The 14,312-nt window shown below is 47.2% G+C and overlaps 1 pseudogene; it reads left to right on the forward strand.

Annotated features, from left to right (window-relative positions):
* LOC138293825 (uncharacterized) overlaps positions 1 to 14,312 on the forward strand; it is a 183,880-nt pseudogene that overhangs the window by 93,549 nt on the left and 76,019 nt on the right.

The following is a 14,312-nucleotide window of genomic DNA, read 5'->3' on the forward strand; positions in this document are numbered from 1 at the left end:
GCTCAAGAGAAGGGGGGAAGTGGATCAAATAAAATAAAGAGACAACACCGTTCTTGAGTTCCACTGTTGAAGTGCTGCATAAATCTGCGGCCCTCTCTGACTTCTGTAGAAACTAGTGCCTAATGAAACATAAACAAAGAACAGATAAGTACAACCTATTCCTAACTGGGTTCCTGACTATCCCTTTATTTATAAAAAAAATTCTTCTAAAAGTACCTCTTGGATCCTGGTCTCTAGTTTCCAGGTTTGGAATGTGTTACTGCTCTGGGATGTGCTTTCTACTACTCTAAAGCTTCTAAAACATTAAACAAATACCGTTATCAGAATTACCAATATCAAACATTCATCTTAATATAACTAAAGCCTAAATTCCCAATAGCAGACTCACTTTTCTCATATTTCCAGAATCTTTTATAAAACAAATACTGTACTTTTACGTCAAAATACAGCATGTAATTTGTGCAAGTCCTTGATTTACTGTTTGCCTCACAAAGTTCCGCAAAGTATTCTTGTAACAAAGAGTTGGAATCACAATGTTCGTGGAAGGTATCTTGTTTCAAATTGTCTATACACGAATCCAGAAATTGTTGTCAAAGTTCTTTCAGGTAATAAAAGTTTTGCACTTACTTGTTGCTGGCAAGAGATACTGATCAGTCTAACCTTGTCTTCTTTCTCTTTTGCAGGTTGCTTGTAGGAGAGAGGCTGAGGCAAGGAGGAACCGGAAACCGGAAGAAGGAAGAGCCAGCAGCTGCGCCCATTGAAGCCAATGAAAGTCTGTAGAGAGCAGGAGTGCCAGCGCCGAGGGATCTGTCCTCAGGTAAGCGGGAGGTAGACGAGCACAAGCACTGGGTGAGGCTCGGGGGCTGCCTTTTATAGACAGGGCTGGGTGTGGTCCTCACATGCTGCACATGTTCTTGAAAGGTGTGCAGAGCTGGGTGTGGTTTGAAGAGCTGGGTGTGGTCCTCACATGCTGCACATGTTCTTGAAAGGTGTAGGAAGTTGGCTCTGTATGTGCTATTTCAAAGTAAGGAATAGCATGCACAGAGTCCAAGGGTTCCCCTTAGAGGTAAGATAGTGGCAAAAAGAGATAATACTAATGCTCTATTTTGTGGTAGTGTGGTCGAGCAGTAGGCTTATCCAAGGAGTAGTGTTAAGCATTTGTTGCACATACACATAGACAATAAATGAGGTACACACACTCAGAGACAAATCCAGCCAATAGGTTTTTGTATAGAAAAATATCTTTTCTTAGTTTATTTTAAGAACCACAGGTTCAAATTCTACATGTAATATCTCATTCGAAAGGTATTGCAGGTAAGTACTTTAGGAACTTCAAATCATCAAAATTGCATGTATACTTTTCAAGTTATTCACAAATAGCTGTTTTAAAAGTGGACACAGTGCAATTTTCACAGTTCCTAGGGGAGGTAAGTATTTGTTAGGTTAACCAGGTAAGTAAGACACTTACAGGGCTTAGTTCTTGGTCCAAGGTAGCCCACCGTTGGGGGTTCAGAGCAACCCCAAAGTCACCACACCAGCAGCTCAGGGCCGGTCAGATGCAGAGTTCAAAGTGGTGCCCAAAACACATAGGCTAGAATGGAGAGAAGGGGGTGCCCCGGTTCCGGTCTGCTTGCAGGTAAGTACCCGCGTCTTCGGAGGGCAGACCAGGGGGGTTTTGTAGGGCACCGGGGGGGACACAAGCCCACACAGAAATTTCACCCTCAGCGGCGCGGGGGCGGCCGGGTGCAGTGTAGAAACAAGCGTCGGGTTCGCAATGTTAGTCTATGAGAGATCTCGGGATCTCTTCAGCGCTGCAGGCGGGCAAGGGGGGGGTTCCTCGGGGAAACCTCCACTTGATCAAGGGAGAGGGGCTCCTGGGGGTCACTCCTCCGGTGAAAGCCCGGTCCTTCAGGTCCTGGGGGCTGCGGGTGCAGGGTCTCTCCCAGGTGTCGGGACTTAGGATTCAAAGAGTCGCGGTCAGGGGAAGCCTCGGGATTCCCTCTGCAGGCGGCGCTGTGGGGGCTCAGGGGGGACAGGTTTTTGTACTCACAGTCTTAGAGTAGTCCTGGGGTCCCTCCTGAGGTGTTGGATCGCCACCAGCCGAGTCGGGGTCGCCGGGTGCAGTGTTGCAAGTCTCACGCTTCTTGCGGGGAGCTTGCAGGGTTCTTTAAAGCTGCTGGAAACAAAGTTGCAGCTTTTCTTGGAGCAGGTCCGCTGTCCTCGGGAGTTTCTTGTCTTTTTCGAAGCAAGGGCAGTCCTCAGAGGATGTCGAGGTCGCTGGTCCCTTTGGAAGGCGTCGCTGGAGCAGGATCTTTGGAAGGCAGGAGACAGGCCGGTGAGTTTCTGGAGCCAAGGCAGTTGTCGTCTTCTGGTCTTCCTCTGCAGGGGTTTTCAGCTAGGCAGTCCTTCTTCTTGTAGTTGCAGGAATCTAATTTTCTAGGGTTCAGGGTAGCCCTTAAATACTAAATTTAAGGGCGTGTTTAGGTCTGGGGGGTTAGTAGCCAATGGCTACTAGCCCTGAGGGTGGGTACACCCTCTTTGTGCCTCCTCCCAAGGGGAGGGGGTCACAATCCTAACCCTATTGGGGGAATCCTCCATCTGCAAGATGGAGGATTTCTAAAAGTTAGAGTCACTTCAGCTCAGGACACCTTAGGGGCTGTCCTGACTGGCCAGTGACTCCTCCTTGTTTTTCTCATTATTTTCTCCGGCCTTGCCGCCAAAAGTGGGGCCTGGCCGGAGGGGGCGGGCAACTCCACTAGCTGGAGTGTCCTGCTGGGTTGGCACAAAGGAGGTGAGCCTTTGAGGCTCACCGCCAGGTGTGACAATTCCTGCCTGGGGGAGGTGTTAGCATCTCCACCCAGTGCAGGCTTTGTTACTGGCCTCAGAGTGACAAAGGCACTCTCCCCATGGGGCCAGCAACATGTCTCGGTTTGTGGCAGGCTGCTAAAACTAGTCAGCCTACACAGATAGTCGGTTAAGTTTCAGGGGGCACCTCTAAGGTGCCCTCTGGGGTGTATTTTACAATAAAATGTACACTGGCATCAGTGTGCATTTATTGTGCTGAGAAGTTTGATACCAAACTTCCCAGTTTTCAGTGTAGCCATTATGGTGCTGTGGAGTTCGTGTTTGACAAACTCCCAGACCATATACTCTTATGGCTACCCTGCACTTACAATGTCTAAGGTTTTGTTTAGACACTGTAGGGGTACCATGCTCATGCACTGGTACCCTCACCTATGGTATAGTGCACCCTGCCTTAGGGCTGTAAGGCCTGCTAGAGGGGTGTCTTACCTATACTGCATAGGCAGTGAGAGGCTGGCATGGCACCCTGAGGGGAGTGCTATGTCGACTTACTCGTTTTGTCCTCACTAGCACACACAAGCTGGCAAGCAGTGTGTCTGTGCTGAGTGAGAGGTCTCCAGGGTGGCATAAGACATGCTGCAGCCCTTAGAGACCTTCCTTGGCATCAGGGCCCTTGGTACTAGAAGTACCAGTTACAAGGGACTTATCTGGATGCCAGGGTCTGCCAATTGTAGATACAAAAGTACAGGTTAGGGAAAGAACACTGGTGCTGGGGCCTGGTTAGCAGGCCTCAGCACACTTTCAATTGTAAACATAGCATCAGCAAAGGCAAAAAGTCAGGGGGCAACCATGCCAAGGAGGCATTTCCTTACACAACCCCCCCCCAAACGAAAGAGGATGAGACTAACCTTTCCCAAGAGAGTCTTCATTTTCTAAGTGGAAGAACCTGGAAAGGCCATCTGCATTGGCATGGGCAGTCCCAGGTCTGTGTTCCACTATAAAGTCCATTCCCTGTAGGGAGATGGACCACCTCAACAGTTTAGGATTTTCACCTTTCATTTGCATCAGCCATTTGAGAGGTCTGTGGTCAGTTTGAACTAGGAAGTGAGTCCCAAAGAGGTATGGTCTCAGCTTCTTCAGGGACCAAACCACAGCAAAGGCCTCCCTCTCAATGGCACTCCAACGCTGCTCCCTGGGGAGTAACCTCCTGCTAATGAAAGCAACAGGCTGGTCAAGGCCATCATCATTTGTTTGGGACAAAACTGCCCCTATCCCATGTTCAGAGGCATCAGTCTGCACAATGAACTGCTTAGAATAATCTGGAGCTTTTAGAACTGGTGCTGAGCACATTGCTTGTTTCAGGGTGTCAAAGGCCTGTTGGCATTCCACAGTCCAGTTCACTTTCTTGGGCATTTTCTTGGAGGTGAGTTCAGTGAGGGCTGTCACAATGGATCCATATCCCTTCACAAACCTCCTGTAATACCCAGTCAAGCCAAGGAATGCCCTGACTTGAGTCTGGGTTTTTGGAGCTACCCAGTCCAGAATAGTCTGGATCTTGGGTTGGAGTGGCTGAACTTGGCCTCCACCTACAAGGTGGCCCAAGTAAACCACAGTTCCCTGCCCTATCTGGCATTTGGATGCCTTGATAGAGAGGCCTGCAGATTGCAGAGCCTTCAAAACCTTCTTCAGGTGGACCAGGTGATCCTGCCAGGTGGAGCTAAAGACAGCAATATCATCAAGATAAGCTGTGCTAAAGGACTCCAAGCCAGCAAGGACTTGATTCACCAACCTTTGGAAGGTGGCAGGGGCATTCTTTAAACCAAAGGGCATAACAGTAAACTGATAATGCCCATCAGGTGTGGAGAATGCTGTTTTCTCTTTTGCTCCAGGTGCCATTTTTATTTGCCAGTACCCTGCTGTCAAGTCAAAGGTACTTAAGAATTTGGCAGCACCTAATTTGTCTATGAGCTCATCAGCTCTTGGAATTGGATGAGCATCTGTCTTGGTGACAGAATTGAGCCCTCTGTAGTCCACACAAAACCTCATCTCTTTCTTTCCATCTTTGGTGTGAGGTTTGGGGACTAAGACCACTGGGCTAGCCCAGGGGCTGTCAGAGCGCTCAATTGCTCCCAATTCCAGCATCTTGTGGACTTCCACCTTGATGCTTTCTTTAACATGGTCAGATTGTCTAAAGATTTTGTTCTTGACAGGCATGCTGTCTCCTGTGTCCACATCATGGGTACACAGGTGTGTCTGACCAGGGGTTAAGGAGAAGAGCTCAGGAAACTGTTGTAGGACTCTCCTACAATCAGCTTGCTGTTGGCCAGAGAGGGTGTCTGAGTAGATCACTCCATCTACTGTGCCATCTTTTGGGTCTGATGACAGAAGATCAGGGAGAGGTTCACTCTCTGCCTCCTGATCCTCATCTGTTACCATCAACAGATTCACATCAGCCCTGTCATGGAAGAGCTTAAGGCGGTTCACATGGATCACCCTCTTGGGGCTCCTGCTTGTGCCCAGGTCCACCAAGTAGGTGACCTGACTCTTCCTCTCTAGTACTGGGTAAGGGCCACTCCATTTGTCCTGGAGTGCCCTGGGAGCCACAGGCTCCAGAACCCAGACTTTCTGCCCTGGTTGGAACTCAATCAGTGCAGCCTTTTGGTCATACCAAAACTTCTGGAGCTGTTGGCTGGCCTCAAGGTTTTTGGTTGCCTTTTCCATGTACTCTGCCATTCTAGAGCGAAGGCCAAGTACATAGTCCACTATGTCTTGCTTAGGCTCATGGAGAGGTCTCTCCCAGCCTTCTTTAACAAGAGCAAGTGGTCCTCTTACAGGATGACCAAACAGAAGTTCAAAGGGTGAGAATCCTACTCCCTTCTGTGGCACCTCTCTGTAAGCGAAAAGCAGACATGGCAAGAGGACATCCCATCTCCTTTTGAGTTTTTCTGGGAGCCCCATGATCATGCCTTTTAATGTCTTGTTGAATCTCTCAACCAAGCCATTAGTTTGTGGATGGTATGGTGTAGTGAATTTATAAGTCACTCCACACTCATTCCACATGTGCTTTAGGTATGCTGACATGAAGTTGGTACCTCTGTCAGACACCACCTCCTTAGGGAAACCCACTCTGGTAAAGATACCAATGAGGGCCTTGGCTACTGCAGGGGCAGTAGTCGACCTAAGGGGAATAGCTTCAGGATACCTGGTAGCATGATCCACTACTACCAGGATATACATATTTCCTGAGGCTGTGGGAGGTTCTAGTGGACCAACTATGTCCACACCCACTCTTTCAAAGGGAACCCCCACCACTGGAAGTGGAATGAGGGGGGCCTTTGGATGCCCACCTGTCTTACCACTGGCTTGACAGGTGGGGCAGGAGAGGCAAAACTCCTTAACCATGTTGGACATATTGGGCCAGTAGAAGTGGTTGACTAACCTCTCCCACGTCTTGGTTTGTCCCAAATGTCCAGCAAGGGGAATGTCATGGGCCAATGTTAGGATGAACTTCCTGAACAGCTGAGGCACTACCACTCTCCTAGTGGCACCAGGTTTGGGGTCTCTGGCCTCAGTGTACAGGAGTCCATCTTCCCAATAGACCCTATGCTTTCCATTTTTCTTGCCTTTGGACTCTTCAGCAGCTTGCTGCCTAAGGCCTTCAAGAGAGGGACAGGTTTCTTGTCCCTTACACAGCTCCTCCCTTGAGGGTCCCCCTGGGCCTAAGAGCTCAACCTGATAAGGTTCAAGCTCCAAAGGCTCAGTTCCCTCAGAGGGCAGAACTTCTTCCTGAGAAGAGAGGTTCCCTTTCTTTTGCTGTGTTGCAGTTGGTTTCCCAACTGACTTTCCTGTTCTCTTGGTAGGCTGGGCCATTCTTCCAGACTCCAGCTCTACTTGTTCACCCTGTGCCTTGCATTGTGCTCTTGTTTTCACACACACCAGTTCAGGGATACCCAGCATTGCTGCATGGGTTTTTAGTTCTACCTCAGCCCATGCTGAGGACTCCAGGTCATTTCCAAGCAGACAGTCCACTGGGATATTTGAGGAGACCACCACCTGTTTCAGGCCATTGACCCCTCCCCATTCTAAAGTAACCATTGCCATGGGATGTACTTTTCTCTGATTGTCAGCGTTGGTGACTGTGTAAGTTTTTCCAGTCAGGTATTGGCCAGGGGAAACCAGTTTCTCTGTCACCATGGTGACACTGGCACCTGTATCCCTCAGGCCCTCTATTCTAGTCCCATTAATTAAGAGTTGCTGTCTGTATTTTTGCATGTTAGGCGGCCAGACAGCTAGTGTGGCTAAATCCACCCCACCCTCAGAAACTAGAGTAGCTTCAGTGTGGACCCTGATTTGCTCTGGGCACACTGTTGATCCCACTTGGAGACTAGCCATACCAGTGTTACCTGGATGGGAGTTTGGAGTGGAACCTTTCTTGGGACAGGCCTTGTCTCCAGTTTGGTGTCCATGCTGTTTACAGCTATGACACCAGGCCTTTTTGGGATCAAAGTTTTTACCCTTGTACCCATTGTTTTGTGAAGAGGCTCTGGGCCCACCCTCCTGTGCAGGTTTTTGGGGGCCTGTAGAAGACTCTTTACTGTTTTTAGTTTTGGTTGTCTCATCACTCTTCCCCTGGGGAGTCTTTGTGACCCCTTTCTTTTGGTCACCCCCTGTTGAAGTCTTGGACACCCTTGTCTTGACCCAATGGTCCGCCTTCTTTCCCAATTCTTGGGGAGAAATTGGTCCTAGGTCTACCAGATGCTGATGCAGTTTATCATTGAAACAATTACTTAACAGGTGTTCTTTCACAAATAAATTGTACAGCCCATCATAATTACTTACACCACTGCCTTGAATCCAACCATCTAGTGTTTTCACTGAGTAGTCAACAAAGTCAACCCAGGTCTGGCTCGAGGATTTTTGAGCCCCCCTGAACCTAATCCTGTACTCCTCAGTGGAGAATCCAAAGCCCTCAATCAGGGTACCCTTCATGAGGTCATAAGATTCTGCATCTTTTCCAGAGAGTGTGAGGAGTCTATCCCTACACTTTCCAGTGAACATTTCCCAAAGGAGAGCACCCCAGTGAGATCTGTTCACTTTTCTGGTTACACAAGCCCTCTCAAAAGCTGTGAACCACTTGGTGATGTCATCACCATCTTCAAATTTTGTCACAATCCCTTTGGGGATTTTTAACATGTCAGGAGAATCTCTGACCCTATTTATATTGCTGCCACCATTGATGGGTCCTAGGCCCATCTCTTGTCTTTCCCTTTCTATGGCTAGGAGCTGTCTCTCTAAAGCCAATCTTTTGGCCATCCTGGCTAACAGGAGGTCATCTTCACTGAGAGCATCCTCAGTGATTTCAGAAATGTGGGACCCTCCTGTGAGGGACTCACTATTTCTGACTAACACAGTTGGAGACAGGACTTGAGGGGTCCTGTTCTCCCTATTTAGGACTGGAGGAGGGACATTGGCCTCCAAGTCACTAATCTCTTCCTCTGTGAGGTCATCATCAGAGGGGTTGGCTTTTTCAAACTCTGCCAACAGCTCCTGGAGCTGAATTTTGGTAGGTCTGGAGCCAATGGTTATTTTTTTGATATTACAGAGAGACCTTAGCTCCCTCATCTTAAGATGGAGGTAAGGTGTGGTGTCGAGTTCCACCACATTCATCTCTGTATCAGACATTATTTTGCTAAGAGTTGGAAGACTTTTTAAAGAATCTAAAACTGTTTCTAGAATCTAATTTCAAACTTTTAACAAACTTTCAAACTCTAAAAGACAATGCTAAACAGGGACTTAACACACAAGGCCCTAGCAGGACTTTTAAGAATTTAGAAAAATTTCAAATTGCAAAAATGAATTTCTAATGACAATTTTGGAATTTGTCGTGTGATCAGGTATTGGCTGAGTAGTCCAGCAAATGCAAAGTCTTGTACCCCACCGCTGATCCACCAATGTAGGAAGTTGGCTCTGTATGTGCTATTTCAAAGTAAGGAATAGCATGCACAGAGTCCAAGGGTTCCCCTTAGAGGTAAGATAGTGGCAAAAAGAGATAATACTAATGCTCTATTTTGTGGTAGTGTGGTCGAGCAGTAGGCTTATCCAAGGAGTAGTGTTAAGCATTTGTTGCACATACACATAGACAATAAATGAGGTACACACACTCAGAGACAAATCCAGCCAATAGGTTTTTGTATAGAAAAATATCTTTTCTTAGTTTATTTTAAGAACCACAGGTTCAAATTCTACATGTAATATCTCATTCGAAAGGTATTGCAGGTAAGTACTTTAGGAACTTCAAATCATCAAAATTGCATGTATACTTTTCAAGTTATTCACAAATAGCTGTTTTAAAAGTGGACACAGTGCAATTTTCACAGTTCCTAGGGGAGGTAAGTATTTGTTAGGTTAACCAGGTAAGTAAGACACTTACAGGGCTTAGTTCTTGGTCCAAGGTAGCCCACCGTTGGGGGTTCAGAGCAACCCCAAAGTCACCACACCAGCAGCTCAGGGCCGGTCAGATGCAGAGTTCAAAGTGGTGCCCAAAACACATAGGCTAGAATGGAGAGAAGGGGGTGCCCCGGTTCCGGTCTGCTTGCAGGTAAGTACCCGCGTCTTCGGAGGGCAGACCAGGGGGGTTTTGTAGGGCACCGGGGGGGACACAAGCCCACACAGAAATTTCACCCTCAGCGGCGCGGGGGCGGCCGGGTGCAGTGTAGAAACAAGCGTCGGGTTCGCAATGTTAGTCTATGAGAGATCTCGGGATCTCTTCAGCGCTGCAGGCAGGCAAGGGGGGGGTTCCTCGGGGAAACCTCCACTTGATCAAGGGAGAGGGGCTCCTGGGGGTCACTCCTCCGGTGAAAGCCCGGTCCTTCAGGTCCTGGGGGCTGCGGGTGCAGGGTCTCTCCCAGGTGTCGGGACTTAGGATTCAAAGAGTCGCGGTCAGGGGAAGCCTCGGGATTCCCTCTGCAGGCGGCGCTGTGGGGGCTCAGGGGGGACAGGTTTTTGTACTCACAGTCTTAGAGTAGTCCTGGGGTCCCTCCTGAGGTGTTGGATCGCCACCAGCCCAGTCGGGGTCGCCGGGTGCAGTGTTGCAAGTCTCACGCTTCTTGCGGGGAGCTTGCAGGGTTCTTTAAAGCTGCTGGAAACAAAGTTGCAGCTTTTCTTGGAGCAGGTCCGCTGTCCTCGGGAGTTTCTTGTCTTTTTCGAAGCAAGGGCAGTCCTCAGAGGATGTCGAGGTCGCTGGTCCCTTTGGAAGGCGTCGCTGGAGCAGGATCTTTGGAAGGCAGGAGACAGGCCGGTGAGTTTCTGGAGCCAAGGCAGTTGTCGTCTTCTGGTCTTCCTCTGCAGGGGTTTTCAGCTAGGCAGTCCTTCTTCTTGTAGTTGCAGGAATCTAATTTTCTAGGGTTCAGGGTAGCCCTTAAATACTAAATTTAAGGGCGTGTTTAGGTCTGGGGGGTTAGTAGCCAATGGCTACTAGCCCTGAGGGTGGGTACACCCTCTTTGTGCCTCCTCCCAAGGGGAGGGGGTCACAATCCTAACCCTATTGGGGGAATCCTCCATCTGCAAGATGGAGGATTTCTAAAAGTTAGAGTCACTTCAGCTCAGGACACCTTAGGGGCTGTCCTGACTGGCCAGTGACTCCTCCTTGTTTTTCTCATTATTTTCTCCGGCTTTGCCGCCAAAAGTGGGGCCTGGCCGGAGGGGGCGGGCAACTCCACTAGCTGGAGTGTCCTGCTGGGTTGGCACAAAGGAGGTGAGCCTTTGAGGCTCACCGCCAGGTGTGACAATTCCTGCCTGGGGGAGGTGTTAGCATCTCCACCCAGTGCAGGCTTTGTTACTGGCCTCAGAGTGACAAAGGCACTCTCCCCATGGGGCCAGCAACATGTCTCGGTTTGTGGCAGGCTGCTAAAACTAGTCAGCCTACACAGATAGTCGGTTAAGTTTCAGGGGGCACCTCTAAGGTGCCCTCTGGGGTGTATTTTACAATAAAATGTACACTGGCATCAGTGTGCATTTATTGTGCTGAGAAGTTTGATACCAAACTTCCCAGTTTTCAGTGTAGCCATTATGGTGCTGTGGAGTTCGTGTTTGACAAACTCCCAGACCATATACTCTTATGGCTACCCTGCACTTACAATGTCTAAGGTTTTGTTTAGACACTGTAGGGGTACCATGCTCATGCACTGGTACCCTCACCTATGGTATAGTGCACCCTGCCTTAGGGCTGTAAGGCCTGCTAGAGGGGTGTCTTACCTATACTGCATAGGCAGTGAGAGGCTGGCATGGCACCCTGAGGGGAGTGCCATGTCGACTTACTCGTTTTGTCCTCACTAGCACACACAAGCTGGCAAGCAGTGTGTCTGTGCTGAGTGAGAGGTCTCCAGGGTGGCATAAGACATGCTGCAGCCCTTAGAGACCTTCCTTGGCATCAGGGCCCTTTGTACTAGAAGTACCAGTTACAAGGGACTTATCTGGATGCCAGGGTCTGCCAATTGTAGATACAAAAGTACAGGTTTGGGAAAGAACACTGGTGCTGGGGCCTGGTTAGCAGGCCTCAGCACACTTTCAATTGTAAACATAGCATCAGCAAAGGCAAAAAGTCAGGGGGCAACCATGCCAAGGAGGCATTTCCTTACAAAAGGTGTGCAGAGTTTCAGTTATTATGCAAATGAGTTAAATTAACACATGGCCTAGAGCGGAGTGTTTTAAAGAAGCCTTGGTAAAAGCAAGGCCCAATGTGTAAACAAAACAGCACATTAAACGACATACACAGAAGCCTGGGGGGGGGGAAGGTGAGATAACAAGAAAGGCTTTCAATAGTAAGTTTAAAAGGGAGCTATTACAGAACCCACTAGTGCAGTGAGAGGGGACATGCTCTTTGCTGTGCACAAACCCTAACAGTTGCCCCCCTCAAAGGCCCGCCTACAGGACGGGGTTTTCCTGGATTTTTTCAATAAAACCGTCTAATCAGCTGTGGGGCATGTACATATGATGCTGGTTCCCATGAATTCTCAGATTCATCATATCCTTTCCATTCTACTAAATAAAACAGACGTCCACTAATTCTTTTTGAGTCTTTTATGCTTTTCACTTCATATTCTAGATTTCCCTTAATTGGTATGGGTGGAGGTGGTGGTTCAGGTCGGGTTTTTGGATTGTACGGCTTAAGCAAGGACACATGGAATGTAGTATGTACTGGATATTCTTTTGGTAAATCTAATTTTACTGTTACCGGGTTTACTATGGCAGTTATACTAAAGGGTCCAATGAAACGTGGTTGCAGCTTTCGGGATCCCTCTATGTTTAGGTTCTTTGTGGAGAGCCATACCTTGTCACCGATTTTATACATTGGGGCCTCAGATCTGTGTTTGTCTGCTTGTCTTTTCATGCTTTCCTTGTACTTTAATAAATGTTTCCTTGCTTTGTCTTGTATGTCACCTAACCTCGTTAGTCTATCCGTTACTGTAGGTAACAGAGAATCTTCTAACAAAATGGGTATAGCTCTTGGATGATACCCCTGCAAGAAATAGAATGGTGAGCAAAGTAGAGCTGAATGCTCAGTATTATTATAAACAAACTCCGCTACAGGGAGAGCTTCCAACCATTCACTAGAATAATCAGCCAATAAACAACGTAGCGTTTGAAGTAAGGTTTGGTTCAGTCGTTCAGTCTGTCCATCTGTCTCTGGGTGGAAAGCAGTGGATAATGCCACATCTAATTTTCAGTTTTTTACATAATTTTTTCCAAAATTTAGAGTTGAACTGGCTCCCTCGGTCTGACACCACTTTGCTTGGCAAACCATGTAAACGCACAATTTCCCTTATAAAAATATCGGCAAATTCTGCCGCCGTGGGTAATTTCCGTAATGGTACAAAATGTGCCATTTTAGATAAAAAATCCACTATAACCAACACTGTTGTGAAAGATTTTACAGGTGGTAAACCTACAATAAAGTCTACGCTCACAGTGTGCCAAGGTTGTTTGGGTGTTGGCATTGGTATTAACAAGCCGTCAGGGGCCTTCTGAGAAGATTTATGTCTTGCACAAATTGGACAGGTAGTGACAAATTGCTTAATGTCCTTTCTTATAGTGTCCCACCAAAAGTGTTTTTGCATATTTTCCAGGGTTTTTACCTAACCAGGATGACCTGCCAACGGTGAGGCGTGATGCCAAATTATCACCTGTGTTTGTAATTCAGAGGTGGGCACTAACAGCATGTTGTCGTGATACAATAAACCTCGTTGTATTGTGTTATGGGAATCCTTTAACCAATCCTGAGGTGCTATTTGCATGTGTGCATTATATAGATCTGTGATGAAATCCTTCTGTTGTACTGGTGCCAAAAACTTTTGGGGAGGAATAATGGGTTCTCCTATTTTATCTTGTTTCATGTCTGAGGTATGTCCGTATCTAGATAACACATCAGATTGAATTTGTTGTGCACCTGGTCTATAGGTTATTACAAAGTCAAATGTGCTAAAAGAATTTAACCAGCGCATCTGACGTGGTGTTAGTGCTTTAAGTGATCCAAAAAACTGTAGGTTCCTATGGTCAGAAAAGATTGTAACTGGGTACTTGGCTCCCATTAAATGGTGCCTCCATTCTGAAAAGGCTACTTTGATAGCTAGTAGTTCCCTTTCAGCCACAGTGTAATTTTGTTCAGCTGGTAATAACTTTTTGGAATAGAAGGCTATAGGATGTAACTGGCCATCTACTGCATCTCGTTGAGAGAGAACTCCTCCTAAAGCTACTTGTGACGCATCCGCTTCAACAAAAAAAGGCAAGTCAGGATCAGGATGTTTCAGAATTGGGGCTGAAGTGAACTTTTGTTTTAGGAGTTGAATGGCGTGTGCCGCCTCATCAGTCCAAAGAAATCGTTGCCCTTTCCGCAACAAGGTAGTTATTGGGGCCGCAATGTCTGCAAAATTTGCAATAAACCTCCTATAAAAATTGGCAAAACCCAGAAATTTCTGAATATCTTTTACAGAGGATGGTTCTGGCCAATCAGCAATAGCACTGATTTTCTTTACATCCATAGTTATTCCTTGAGGTGACAGGCAGTATCCTAAAAAGTCCACCTTGCTGACATTAAAAGTACACTTTTCTAACTTAGCAAAAAGATGATTTTCTTTTAACTTTGATAATACTGCACGATCATGTTGGGTATGTTCTTCTGAGTTCTTAGAGTAAATGAGGATGTCGTCTATGTATACGATGACACAAACGTCCAGGAATTTGTGTAGGACCTCATTTATAAAGAACTGAAAGGTCGCAGGGGCATTACATAACCCAAAGGGCATTACTGTGTACTCAAATAAACCAAACTTTGTCTTGAAAGCTGTCTTCCACTCATCCCCCTCTTTTACTCGGACCAGGTGGTAAGCTCCCTGCAGATCTAGTTTAGTGTATACAGTAGAATGTCTTAATTGATCCAACAACACAGGTATTAGAGGAAGAGGATATTTATTCTTTATTGTAGCCTTATTTAGTCCTCTATAATCGATACACGC

Source organism: Pleurodeles waltl, chromosome 4_2, assembly GCF_031143425.1.
Source record: "Pleurodeles waltl isolate 20211129_DDA chromosome 4_2, aPleWal1.hap1.20221129, whole genome shotgun sequence".
NCBI lineage: Eukaryota > Metazoa > Chordata > Amphibia > Caudata > Salamandridae > Pleurodeles > Pleurodeles waltl.